Source organism: Malus sylvestris, chromosome 13, assembly GCF_916048215.2.
Source record: "Malus sylvestris chromosome 13, drMalSylv7.2, whole genome shotgun sequence".
NCBI lineage: Eukaryota > Viridiplantae > Streptophyta > Magnoliopsida > Rosales > Rosaceae > Malus > Malus sylvestris.
Genome location: NC_062272.1, coordinates 7147127 through 7161502, shown reverse-complemented (window position 1 = coordinate 7161502; position 14376 = coordinate 7147127).

Here is a 14376-nt window from a genome sequence, read left to right as displayed (position 1 = left end):
CCGTTCACTTTAACGAAAAACCACATTTTACACTAAAAAGTCAATCTTGGTACTATTCACCTTACCCTTTATTTTGTATTACGAATCTGGATCCTCACCTGATCCTCTTTTTGAGGATCCCGAAGATCTGTGAATCGTTTTCATTCATCATACATCGTACGGTTAGAAATCATTTTAAATATTTTTATTTAAAATTAAACACAAATAGTACCTGACAAAAAATAACCGCACGATGTATGTTGAACATACACGATTCACCGATTCCCAGATTCCTCACCAAAAGGATCCGAAGAGGATCCTGGGGATCCTCAAATCGTATCCGTTCATTGTATATCGTGCAACCAATTTTCGTCAGCTACTATTCATATTTAATTTAAAATAATTTCTGACCACACGATATACGATGAACGGACATGATATGAGGATCTGAAGAGGATCCTCATTCGCATTACAAAGCCTCGGTATAATTAGTATTAGAGTCCTTATTTTATTTTTTGTTAAATAAATTCGTACATTCTTCAATGATTAAAGAATGATCTCTCGACCAAGGTATAAAAAATCGATAATATCGACGATATTTCGCCGATATTATCGTTTTTTGGGGAGTCCGATATTTCTACACATATCCGATAGGTTTTCGTCAAAATATCGAGATAATATCGATAATATCACGATATTAGAGATAATATTGCGATATTAGCGATATTATCGCGACATTGCTTGAAGGCGACGCCGATGGAGTAGACGGCGACGAGCATGAGGGCCTTGAGCATCTGGATGAAGGAGATGGAGAGGAAGATGTAGGCGGAGTTGGAGAGCCAGAGGGAGAGGGAGTAGAGAGCGCCGATGGGGACGACGGAGGAGAGGTAGAGGTCGCGGGACATGGTGACGAGCTCGACGAGGAGGAAGGCGAAGGAGGAGCAGAGGGAAAGGAAGTATAGAGCGCCGATGGGGATGACCGATTTGAGGTAGAGCCACGGGGTATCTATGTTGCTTGGCTCTTGGTTGAAAAGGGGTGCGAAACTGAGAAACAATGGAGAGATTAAAAGCCTTTTCAGATTTTCTAGAGAGAGATGGGCAAATTGGGATTTATTTTAGCCTTTGATTTAGAATCCTAAGAAATTCACTACATGGATGCATGGCATGTGGCCAGCCTTGTCTGTTGAAAGGGATGATCTGCTACGGAGAGATAGAGAGCCTTTTGAGGCTCTGGGCTCGAGGTAAGGGCAAAAGATGTAGCAGCTGCTAGGGTTTTTCAATTCAAACAGGAAGCTGCTGCATCAACATATATTGTAGTTGTCGCTGCACTTTGACACAAGTGTGGACTTGGACGTGTTGGGCCGTGTTTCTCTTCAATAGCACCAGGTCTTCAGTTCAAATCCAGGTGATCTTTGTCCTTTTTCTTCTTTATATATAAATGATTATGGTGTGTTTAGACTTCTTTAATTAATTACTACATATTTTCTACACTCACAATGTTTGTTAGCTCGCTATCTAATCAACTTGATAATGTTAAATCCATCATACAATGCATTTCCTTCCAATTTTTTGTGATAAATGAATAGATAATTGACTAAATAAACATCCTGCAAAGTTTCAATAAAAATTTCCAAGTTTTTCTTACAATTTCCGTAGTTTCCATGTAATTTTTATCGATATCGATATTATCCCGATATTTTCATCGATATTTTCGTGTTTTCAGACTACTGATATTACCGATATTTTCTTCCTTGCTCTTGACTCATAAAGCCTGTGAGCAGATTAAGTTCTCAATCAGAAGTACTGATCAAGACATAAGTTTTCGTACGAATCAACCGGAACCAAATCAAAGAACTTGAAGTGGAAAGGTAAAATGCATCAAAGGATAATTTATCGTTGAATATATATTAAACAAAACTTCTTCAGCCAACCATTATAATTTAGAAAACAAATATATTGTAGTTTATGCGTTGTGCGATCATTTTTGTTTTTTGTTTTTTGAACAAATAGTAGTATTTACATTAAATGAAAGAGGTTTAGCCTCACAATGGTCTAACAATAATATGGTTTAAATTCGACTTTAGCGAGAATCGAACCTAAAACCTCTCACTTACAAATGAAGAAGAATATCATTAAACTAAACTGTAGTACTAAGTGACGTTATTCGATATTTAGGGCCAAAAAATCTATAACTTTAATGGCAGACTTTAAAAAGCTAGGCACTAAACTTCTTTTCAAGTCAAATGGTACCCAGTAAATTAAATAATTAAGATAATCTCTCTTATAATTCTTTAATAAAGGGTAAATTACATGGTACTCATTCAAGTTTAAGGTCTATTACAACCTCATACAACATCTTTAAAACATTTCACTTTCATACCTCACGTACTATTTTATTTCAAAATAATAGTTCCGTTAAATTTTCCATCCATTAATCTGTTAAATGTTGACGTGGCATTAGTGGACCCTGTTACACGTCAGCCCACTCCCTCCAAAACTTGCACACATGGATATCCATCTGCCACATCATGCCAACTAGCAAAAAGTGTCACGTGGCCAAAATTTCAAATTTCAAAATTTTCCCGCCAATTTTTTTTTTTTTGAATTCCTATTTCTTTATGGGTTTTGTCGGCTAAATTATGAACAATTGCATCAGATGCAATCCAAAATGTAAAAATGCATATTCCCACATAATTGAACCTAGTAATCAATGAATAGGCAAAAATGTATTCCAATATCCAAATAGGCAACTAAAGTAGCAATATATTTCACTTTCTTGGTAACCAAATAACAAGCATGTTCCATATATTGGCAACCAAAGCTAACATCTAGGAGTTCAACTGGAAATAACAATAAAAAAACCCTAACAAGCTAGCATGTTCCCAAAAGGATATCCAGCCAATAGCAAAATAACAGTTCCTAATAACTTACAAATCCAATTGGGAGCAAAATAACAGTTCCTAGCTAAGCAAAAAAATAGTTCCTAGCTGTTGCCAACATTCACAAAAAATTCCAGCCACTAGCAAAAAATTCCAACATAAAAAAACCTAGTTTGTTCTTGTATGGCAACACTTTTCACTTTCTTGGTTGCCTTGTCTTTCTCTTCTTCACTCCTTCATCTGTTTGAACCTCTGAATTACCTCTTCCAGCTGTGCTTGATGCCTACATCCAATGTTCAGTACAACAATATCCAAATCAACAACAATATAAGCCACAAGTTATCACAAAAGAATATCCACATCCACTGCATACAAAAGAATCCCTAAGTTATCACAATATAGGCCACAAATTCATTTACAAACGCTAACTAAATAAAACAAGTGAAACAGTGCTTACCTTGAGTTTCCTTCCCCTCTTCCTTGGTACACCACCTGGATTACTAGATGCTCCATGTGCAGAACTTGATGCTTAAAACAAATTAAAGGATTTCAAGATTGTTGATGCACAAAACCGGGAGGTCTTGGAACAACGTAAATCTGACCGTGAATCTGCAAGAAAGTAAAGAACACAAGATGTATCGTGGTTCACCCCAATGTTTGGGCTACGTCCACACTGATGTTGATTGTATTTCTCTGTAACTGTATGTATGGATTACAAGTGTGAGGGGGAGTCCCCCCACAGAAAGATAGAGTTTGAGAGAGCTTTGCTCTGAATATGAGAGCCTCTGTTTGGGGATGTGAGGCTTGAGAATTGTGAGGGTGAGGAGTCCCTTTTATAGACTAAGGGCTCCTCCCCTTTTACATAGATCATGAGTTCAATGTTTGGAAGCCCAAGTAACGAGACCCAATATAATATCGTACTAATAGTAGTCCCCCAAGTCTTCAGTCAAGAGAGTCTTTTGGCTGGAGACTTTGAAATTCAGTGCATGTATGAGCCGAAGTAACTAGATGTCGTCTAGAACTGATACTCGATATGAGGCGTGTTCAATGTGAAATGATGCTCAACTAGAAGTAGCACATGTTGCGAGGCTGCTCGGCTTGTGGCTTATGTTGCCTTGGTTGGCTTAGTTTGTGGCGTTTGAAGGTGAGGGAGTCCCTTTTATAGAATAAGGGCCCGCTCCTCAATATATGAATGATGGGCTAGAGTTGATGCTCTCTAATGATGGTGAGGGAGTCCCTTTTATAGAATAAGGGCTCGCTCCTCAATACATAAGTGATGGGTTAGGAGTTATGTTCGCGGCGAATCAGTTGCTCAGTAGGCGGTGATGCTCTCTAATGAATGTGAAGGTGTCATTTTTATAAAATAAGGATTCGCTCCTCAATACATAAGTGATAGGCTAAGAGTAATGCTCGCGGCGAAGCGGTTGCTCAGCTGGCGGCGATGTTCTCTAATGAAGGTGAGGGAGTCCCTTTTATAAAATAAGGGTTCGCTACTCAATACATGAATAATGGGTGCTCTCTAATGATGGCGAGAGAGTCCCTTTTATATAATAAGGGCTCGCTCCTCAATACATAAGTGATGGGTTAGGAGTGATGCTCGCGGCGATGCGGTTACTCAGCTAGCAGCGATGCTCTCTAATGAAGGTGAAAGAGTCCCTTTTATAAAATAAGGGTTCGCTCCTCAATACATGAATAATGGGTGCTCTTTAATGAGTGAGGGAGTCCCTTTTATAGAATAAGGGTTCGTTCCTTAATACATAAATAATGGGCTAAGTCCCCCAAGTAACTTTCATGAGGCCCAGTTGCGGAAGCCCAATATATGGTACATAGTGTAGTCCCCCAAGTCTTCAGTCAATAGAGTCTGTTGGCTGGAGACTTCAAATTCAATCCATGTATGGGCCGAAGTGACGGTTGTTCAGAGACGGTCTTTGTATACCATGCACTGAAGCTTTGTAGGTGAAGCTTTGAAGCTAGAGCTTTTGTAAATGAAGCTTTTGAAGTCGGAGCTTTGTAAATGAAGTTTTCGAAGTTGGAGCTCTTGTAAATGAAGCTTTCGAAGCTGGATCTCTGTAAATGAAGCTTTCGAAGCTGGAACTCTGTAAATGAAGCTTTCGAAGCTGATTGACATGAGTGATGCTCATGAATGTTTATGTTGATTGACATGAGTGATGCTTATGGATGTTGACATGAGTGATGCTCATGAATGTTGACATGAGTGATGCTCATGAATGTTGACATGAGTGATGCTCATGAATGTTTATGAATGTTTATGTATGATTGACATGAGTGATGCTCATGAATGTTTATGTATGATTGACATGAGTGATGCTCATGTATAATTTTGGAGTACTGGACGTACTTTTGATCACCTAGTTGGTGATAATAGCGACAGGCTGCCAAATAATTTTGGAGTACTGGACGTACTTTTGATCACATGGTTGGTGATAATAGAGGCAGGATGCCGAATAATTTTAGAGTACTGGACGTACTTTTGATCACCTGGTTGGTGATAATAGCGGTAGGATGCTGAATAATTTTTTAGTACTGGATGTACTTTTGATCACCTGGTTGGTGATAATAGCGGCAGGGTGCCGAATAAATTTGGAGTACTGGACGTACTTTTGATCACCTGGTTGGTGATAAGCAAGTGAGTGTCTGGTCAGACAAGAGATCACCATGAGCATGTGGCTTATCATTCTATAAGTTGGTAAACTTCTTTAATCAGCAACAATGTTGATCAATGAATCTAGTTGCTCAATAATTTCTGACAATAAATGACAGTATGAGTAGACCGTATAATGAATAAATCAAATTGACAAACTTTGTCAAGGTAAAATATTGTATTATGTGCCTTTTGTGAATAAATGATTTATTTTGTTGTGTGATAAATGACATGTTGCATAAATTAACAATATATTAGGTATTGCCTAAATGTGTGTGTACATATATGTAATCATGAATAAATGATTTATTCAGTTGTTTGATAAAACACATGTTGTATAAATCAATAACGTGGTAATAATCATGTGATATCAGAAATAATAATTATATTATTTAATCATAAGTCATCATGACATAAAAATAATAAAATTTTTATTTTATAATTAATCATCATCACACAAATAAAATAATAAGATATTAAATAAACAATGATATTGAGAAAACTGTTGTAAAATCGACTGTGGGTGCAGTGGAATAAATGAAACAAGACACAAAATTTACGAGGTTCCTCTACAGTCAGTGTGACTGGAGTACGTCCTCGGGGCAGCAGTGGTGCTTTCATTATAATTTGAAATAATAGGAGTACAAAGATAACTCTCTCTATTATCTCCTATCCTCTTCCTCTCATTTCTCTATTTCTTTTCCTTCATTTCTTTCCCGTGAACCTCTCACATTTTTCTATCTCTTTGTTGTGTTTCATAAGGCTTGCTTTTATAGAAGCAAGTCACAAGCAGCATAGTGAAAGGCAAATGAATGGGTTAGTGGCCAGCCATCCATTCACCTTTACAACACTCCCCCTTGGATGGCCACAAGTCTTCAATTGACTCGTTAAAATCTTGATCTGTTTTGAATGCTCCCCCTGATGAGTATCTCCCCCTGATTTCAAACCATTTAGGCTGATCGTTGATCATTCTGCTTCAATCTCTTTAGAGAAAAGAGTTGTCGAAAAAGGTGCTTTACTTGTTGTTAACTTTCCACAGGCTTGTTCTTGAACTGGGCTAGAGGACTTTCTGCTAGACTTGCATCCAAAGGTCTGAATTTACTCATTTGATCTGGAGCAGATTTGATTCAAAAGTGGTGGACACTTGATCTTGAATCAGACTTGTGATTTCTTCAAGGACCTTCGAGGCTTGATCTTGAATGAAATTGGACCATGAGGAGCTTCATGTGGCAAGTGATCTTCGGCTTTGTCGGGGATGAATCAGCACATGTTTGTTGCGCTTGTCTCCACATGCTCCAATGTATCATTTTCACTTGCCTTACTTGCTCCCCTTGCTTAAGTAGTATTTTCCTTGGTTTTCTCCTATGCATGTGTGGCATCTTCTCCTGCAGTATTTGCCTTCTGATGCAGGAGTGGAATGCAACCCTTGCTTTTGGATGGTTAGTCACTTCTTGGTGACTGGAGGCCCAGCTCCAACCGTTGAAGATGACTACTCGAGAGCAATACTAGGTAAGCAATCAGGAAAGGTTCCAGGCAGTCGGTTCCTTACCGGGAGTTTGAGTGGAGGTTCCGACATATTGCTTCTTTATCCTTGTCTTTGCAGGCAAGAACATGGACAAAGGAAAGGACAGGGAGATTGCATGATATGAGATAATCTTGCTCTGGTCCCTGAAGATATGTGATAATCTTGCTCTGGTGTAACATGTTTGAAGAGGTATTCTCGGAGAGGAAGAAAACTGAGTATTTCGAGATGCTATGTTGAAGATGCATTCTCGGAGATGAGGAAGAGTTAGGTATTCTTGCAGTGTTGCGGGTTTGCCTTGTTATGGAGAACAGAGGTCGACATATATAGAGATTTCTCAATAGCAAGTGGTGGTGCTGTGCTTTTACTCTTGTCAGCAACTGTGGTGTAAATATAACAGTAAGATTTACGCGTTTTCAACTTTGTCAGAGATCTTTGACAAAGTTGCACGCGATATCTGAAAAGCTGAGATTACGTCTGAAAAATGCCAACGAACTTTATTCAGGAAAATCTGGCTTTTGAAATTCGGAGAGCGGTGCCTCTTCGATCTTTGAATGAGTGGCTTTGCTGCCTCTTCTTTTATAGAGACATCAATTGTGTTCAAGAGTATGCTCAGAAAGTTGCTGCCTGTAGAAATTTCCTCTATCTTGCACTTCTGAAATTTTATTTGACCTCTGTTTTTCCTTCATCATTTCTGAAAAATGACTTGCCCATCTAACATTTGCTTAGATTTGAGTCTTAGGAGTGATATAGACGAGCAGCGTCATGATAATATATGGCGCCCATCCTTCTTATCTTTTAATGGTCCTCTTACGGTTGGGGACTCTGTGATGAAGAATAACATAACCGCTACTGTGGTAGCTAGGAATCTTCTCACTCCAAGGGATAACAAGATCCTTTCAGAACGGTCTGAAGAGTCGGCCGTTCAAGACTCCTTGGCTCTCAGTGTTCAGTGTGCTGGCTCTGTGTCCAATATGGGCCAACGCCTACTTGCTCAAACTCGCCAAGTTGAATCATTGATGGCGGAGGTGGCAAGTCTTAAACAAGAGATCAGAGGGCTCAAGCACGAGAATAGGGTGTTACACGTGCTTGCAAATAGTTACTCTACGAGCATGAAAAGAAAGCTCGTCCAACTGCAGGAATCCGAAAGTCGGATTCAAAGTGATCACCAGAGGTTCGTTGCTAGATTCCGAAAGCAACTGATGCCTTCCCCTTCTGGTGTTTTGCTAAGTACTGGGGTGCTACATGATCAATCTCCAGTGCATCCCCCTTCTGGGGTACTTCCGAGTACTGAGGCTTCACATGAGCAACCTTTGTGAAGGCTCCATCCTGTTTGTTTGTTTTAACTCATGTGTATGTATATATCTGTAATTTCTTGGAGATATTAATAAATAAGCTTTATTTCATTCAATGTATTGTGCCAAATACAATAAAGCATATACTTCACTAAGATGTGGTACTTCTGGACCAAATATTAATTTATCTTTACCCTCACGAAGATAAATGATTATTCTTAGTGTCTTCATCATATGAGTATTCAACTCATAATCTTCAATCCATATGGTTCTTTTAATATCATAAACATCATGGATAATATTCGTGTTGGTAGATTGTTCGATCTGCAGCTCGAGACAATAATTCCTTCAACACTTTATAATTTTTTTTCAGACTCTTCAGGAGTCCCAATTTAATATTATCAACTCTTCAAGAGTTATAATTTAATGTCATTGACTCTTGCAAGAGATTTTAGTATGTTGCAACAATATCATAATAATAGTACTCACTAAGGCAATTTATACCATTCATTGGTATTGAGTACATATTTTATGCTTTACCCTTTGGGGGCTTACTTCAAGCAATTTGAATTATTCAGAGATTTTCTACACTTCATGACATATTTTCCTTTGGAATTTATACAGAGCAACTTGCTCCCATGTATAATTGAGGGATTTACTTATGGAGATATGATGTGAGCGACTCATAAACCTTTCATATATAATTCTCCATTCATATGAACTCGTTTACAGGAGTATAATTTCAGGTTTCAATTAGTAACCTTGTGTCATATCATGTGAGTGTATTTTCACTGTATTACAAATGCCCATATGTAACCTCCTTGGTTTAATATCTTTTGGCTATTTGTATTATATACACATATATAGGTCCATTTTTCCACGTTCTTACAAAATTGTAATGGAATTGCCTTTCTCCATTTTGGCCAATAATTTTCTTTTCGTTGACGGAAAAAGAACGGGACTCAATATCAACACAGCTCATTGATGAATTTAGTAGCTACTTGTAAAAACCAAAATTACCATTGGTTATCATCAATCCGTGATCCCATATTCTCATGTGCATGCGCATGCATAAAAGCTTTTCATTTCTTTGGATATCCATTGCCTCTTCAAGGGCATGACGATATCTCTTCCAGGATAGTCATAATTTAGAGAATGTGGATCATAACCTCCTCTTGAGCGTTATAGAGCTTGGATTTTAATCTCCACTTCCGGGAGTTGAGTCATTGGAACCTATATGTCTATTATGCTCCATGTATGAGACATCAACATTCCCATGTCTGTGGATTGTCCTATCTGGGACGTGTATCCATGCGGCGACTGTCATGCTTCTGGCATGCAACAGTTATGCTTCGGGAATGCAATAGTTCAGTAGTGCCATATTATTCTTCTTTCGAATAACTGAACCTTTTGAGTCTAAAAATCTGTCACGCTTCAGGCGTGCAACAGATAAATCATTTACTGTCTCATTATTTTATCCAACAGAGACATCAATTCTTGTAGGCACATTTGCAGTAAGTATATATGATTTCATTACTTTCGTTGCATCATTCAATTATTCATATTTCATTTTCTTATTGATTGCTTCGTGAATCAAAATAAGACAAATTCTCTTCGTTCTTCTGGAACGGTCTTTTCTCATCATTCTTTTGGAATGATATTTTCTCATCGTTCTTCTGGAACGATATTATTTTCTCCCCCTAATGTCAGGAAAATTGTCTTATCAAAATGACAGTCCGCAAACCAAGCGGTAAATATATCCACAGTCAAGGGTTCTAAATATTGAATGATAGAAGATGAATCAAATCCAACATAAATTTCCAGTTTTGCGTTGATGCCTTATTTTAGTATGTTGTGGCAGTGCAATAGGCACATTGATAACACAACCAAAAACTCATAACTGTATAATGTTTGGCTTGTGCCCAAACACAAGTTGTACTGAGTAGTATTGATGGTTGGAAACTGGTCTCATCTGAACTTAATAATGCGTCATGTAAAATGACATGTCCCCATGTAGAAAACTGGTAATTTCGTTTTCATGAGCAGAGCACGGGTAATCAATTTCATCTGCTTAATAAATGCTTCTGCTAAACCATTTTAAGTATGGACATAAGGAACTTCTGGTCCTTATTAAATAGTCTATGGACTGAGACTTTTATGACCTTTATTATAATTAAGTTGAGGCACTGTGGCACTTCAAACTTACGGTACTCATCAAGGAATTTCATGTCCTGATCTTCAGGATCAAAGGACTTCATGCCTGATCTTTTTGTATGATAGAACTTCGGGTCCTATCATTTTATGTGATGAGGATCAAGAAACTGCAGGTTTTGATCTAATCAAGGAACTCTGGGTCCTTGTTATACTCATCGTAACAAAAGATAAGTACAATAAATAAATTAAAACAATAGGCGGTAATTCCAGCCATAGTAAATAAATTGCATTTAAGTAAATAAAGTTTGTGACAAGGGCTTTAATTCAGCACCATTCACATAAATCAAAACTTAAAGCAGTAGGCGGTAAAACCGTCCATGATAAATAAATTGTGAAAGTGTTTTAAGCCAACACCATTCACATAAATATATATATTTTCTTCTTTCTGTCGGCACCAAGCTCCAAAACATTTTCTCACATGCTGCACAATTCCTTTGCTTTTTACCTTTTTCAAGCTCATCATTTTTCTTATCACCTGATGATGCATTATTCCTCTTTGTCTTTTTGTTATTATTATTATTTCTTACTTTCCACATGGTGCTATGCACCTGTGTCTTCATTTCCATTTTTTCCTTTGTTTATTATTTCTTCCACATGGTGCCAAAGCACCAAAAACCTTTTCTTTATTTTATTTATCTTTTCAGATGGTGGTGTAGGCTCTGGTGTGGTTGTCAGACAAGCTTCCCATCTCCATTTTCGCGCCAGCATGCATCTGTAACTTCTGCAAAAATAGAGAAACAAAAGCTAAAGCCACGGAAGGTCAAAGAAAAGTTTTGTACCATCTTCCTTGCTGTGAATCTCTTTGTGCTCCTTCCTCTTGGCAGAAGAAGCTCTCCGCCCATAAAGCTGGTTGTTGCACTGATACAAACAACAGCACGGAGAGATTGGAGATCCTTTACAACGCGAGCCAGGTCGTCAACTTAGCATGGTTGGCGGGGACCATCGGCTGTCAAATTGCAGGTCAGTGACGACGCTGGACCCGTCGTCGTGAGCAGCGGCGGAACTGTTGTGGTTTGGGCTTCCATGGCTGTTGACACTAGCAGTGTTGCTGCTTGGGTTCCCTACAATGGCTGCGTTGGCTGCTCCTCCAGTCTGATAGCCTTGTCGCCTGTTCATCTGGACATCACCGTATGTCCCGTGAAGCACCCAAGCTCGGCTCAGAAATCATAGTGAGAGAAAGGTGGGTGAGACTTGAGAAACCAAGTGTTTTTCACTGACACGAGAGCTTCTCGTGCTGATAACGTGTTGTAAAATCGACTGTGGGTGCAGTGGAATAAATGAAACAAGACACAAAATTTACGAGGTTCCTCTACAGTCAGTGTGACTGGAGTACGTCCTCGGGGCAGCAGTGGTGCTTTCATTATAATTTGAAATAATAGGAGTACAAAGATAACTCTCTCTATTATCTCCTATCCTCTTCCTCTCATTTCTCTCTTTCTTTTCCTTCCTTTCTTTCCCGTGAACCTCTCACATTTTTCTATCTCTTTGTTGTGTTTCATAAGGTTTGCTTTTATAGAAGCAAGTCACAAGCAGCATAGTGAAAGGCAAATGAATGGGTTAGTGGCCAGCCATCCATTCACCTTTACAACAAAAACATAATGATGTGAAAAGTAAAACTCTTTTTCTTTTTCTTTTTCCTTTTGTCCCTTCATGATGAAGGTTTCATCACCGCACTATCAGATCATATATATATATATATATATATGTATGTATGTATGTATGTATGTATATATGTATGTATGTATGTATGTATGTATGTATGTATGTATGTATATACATATATTTATCGTGAGGTGCCGCATTATATGCACACATATCATGAAAGCAAATAATATATAGCTAAATGTGCACTAAAATATAAATGTGATAGAAATGATGTGGCCTTCTGTTAAAAAATATACACACAGATGTAAAGCAAAAATATCTTATCAAAATAATAATAAAGTAATAAAATAATAAAAGAAAGAATCTTATCTTGTTATTGTTCCCGTGGCTTTTTCAGAAAAGCCTTTTCATGATGAAAGTTTCATTGTTGATGGGCATCTTCTGGCACACTTTGATACTTTTCATTTTTTGAATACTGAAAACAGCAAGCTCCACGTTACTGTTAGAAAATCAAACGTTTTGCAATAGTAGTGATGCTGTGGGACTCTTATCTTCTTGGCTTTTTTCAGAAAAGCCATTTCCTATGCTCTCGAACTCCTCGAAAGCGAGCTCCGGATGCTCGTGGATTTTTTGCAAGCCAGTTCTCCGTGGCTTTTCCCGTTGCTTTTTGGAGAAAGTGAAGCATCATCTCTTGACTCTTTTGGGATCAATTTTCCTACCATTAAATGTGGTTCGTAGTTCGCATTGGTTTTCCCCCTCTTCAGATTCATTCTTTAGCTGCTTATTGATATGTTGCTGCTTATTAATCTGTTGCGTTTCTTTCTCATCGTCATTGATGCTGTTATAATCAGAAGGCGTGGATGGGTTCGACGACGAACACATGAAAGTCGAAGAAGCTTGGTGATCAGGCCACCATAGCCCGCAACGACTCCCTCTAGGAGCATCTATACTTCCGCCACGTCTCATCTCCCCCTTCTTCCATCCGTGAAACCCGTCATCGTTGCCCTCGGCGGCTACAAAAGGCTCTACAGGGTTTGCGTCCGCCCTATTCTGAGTCGACTCAGCGACTCGAACATGGTCAGAAGAGTCTGGACTCGGGACGAGGTTCAGCTCTCTCTGTCTCTGTTCTACGTTAATTTCTACGAGGTTCAACTCTACATGGTCTGATGTTTCTGTAGTCGAAGAGGGTCTGCGTCTGCCCTATTCTGAGTCGACTCAGTGACTCAGATATGGTCAGAAGAGTTTGGACTCTGGACGAGATTCAACTCTCTCTATCTCTGTTCTGCGTTTATTACTACGAGGTTCAGCTCTACAGGGTCTGATGTTTCCGTAGTCAGAGAGGACCTGAGAGTAGAGTTTGTGGGTGACAGGGTCAGTTCCCATCTTGGAAATCTTCTTTTTGAGCTTGGTGTTCCAGTAGTTTTTGACATCATTGTCTGTTCTTCCTGGTAGTCATTTTGTAATGAGAGACCACCCGCACTACATAAGCATGGAGTAAGAGAGAGAGAGAGAGGCTATGATTGTGTTTCCATCGCTGCCGCCGTGACCGGGAGCTGGAGCGGGAAACGTGGGTCTTGTAGTGACTGTGCAGGTGTTTGGTTATTTGGTTTCTGCAGATTCACAGTGGAGTGTGGTAAGATCTCACGGTGGTGAGATGAAAAAATGAAAGAGAGTCGACATAGCTTTTCGTGTCGATTCCCACAGACGGCGCCAAATGTTGATGCACAAAACCGGGAGGTCTTGGAACAACGTAAATCCGATTGTGAATCTGCAAGAAAGTAAAGAACACAAGATGTATCGTGGTTCACCCCAATGTTTGGGCTACGTCCACACTGATGTTGATTGTATTTCTCTGTAACTGTATGTATGGATTACAAGTGTGAGGGAGAGTCCCCCACAGAAAGAGAGAGTTTGAGAGAGCTTTGCTCTGAATATGAAAGTCTCTGCTTGGGGATGTGAGGCTTGAGGATTGTGAGGGTGAGGAGTCCTTTTTATAAACTAAGGGCTCCTCCCCTTTTATATAGATCATGGGCTCAATGTCTGGAAGCCCAAGTAACGAGGTCCAATATAATATGGTACTAACAAGGATTAATAAAGTCTTAAATCAACTTAGAAATCATATAACTTTGTACAAGGTTATATGTCACCTATTGTCTTGTAGGAAGATGCATGTGATGAGTCCTGGTATTGTGGCCTTTTTTTTTACATATTCCACATTTG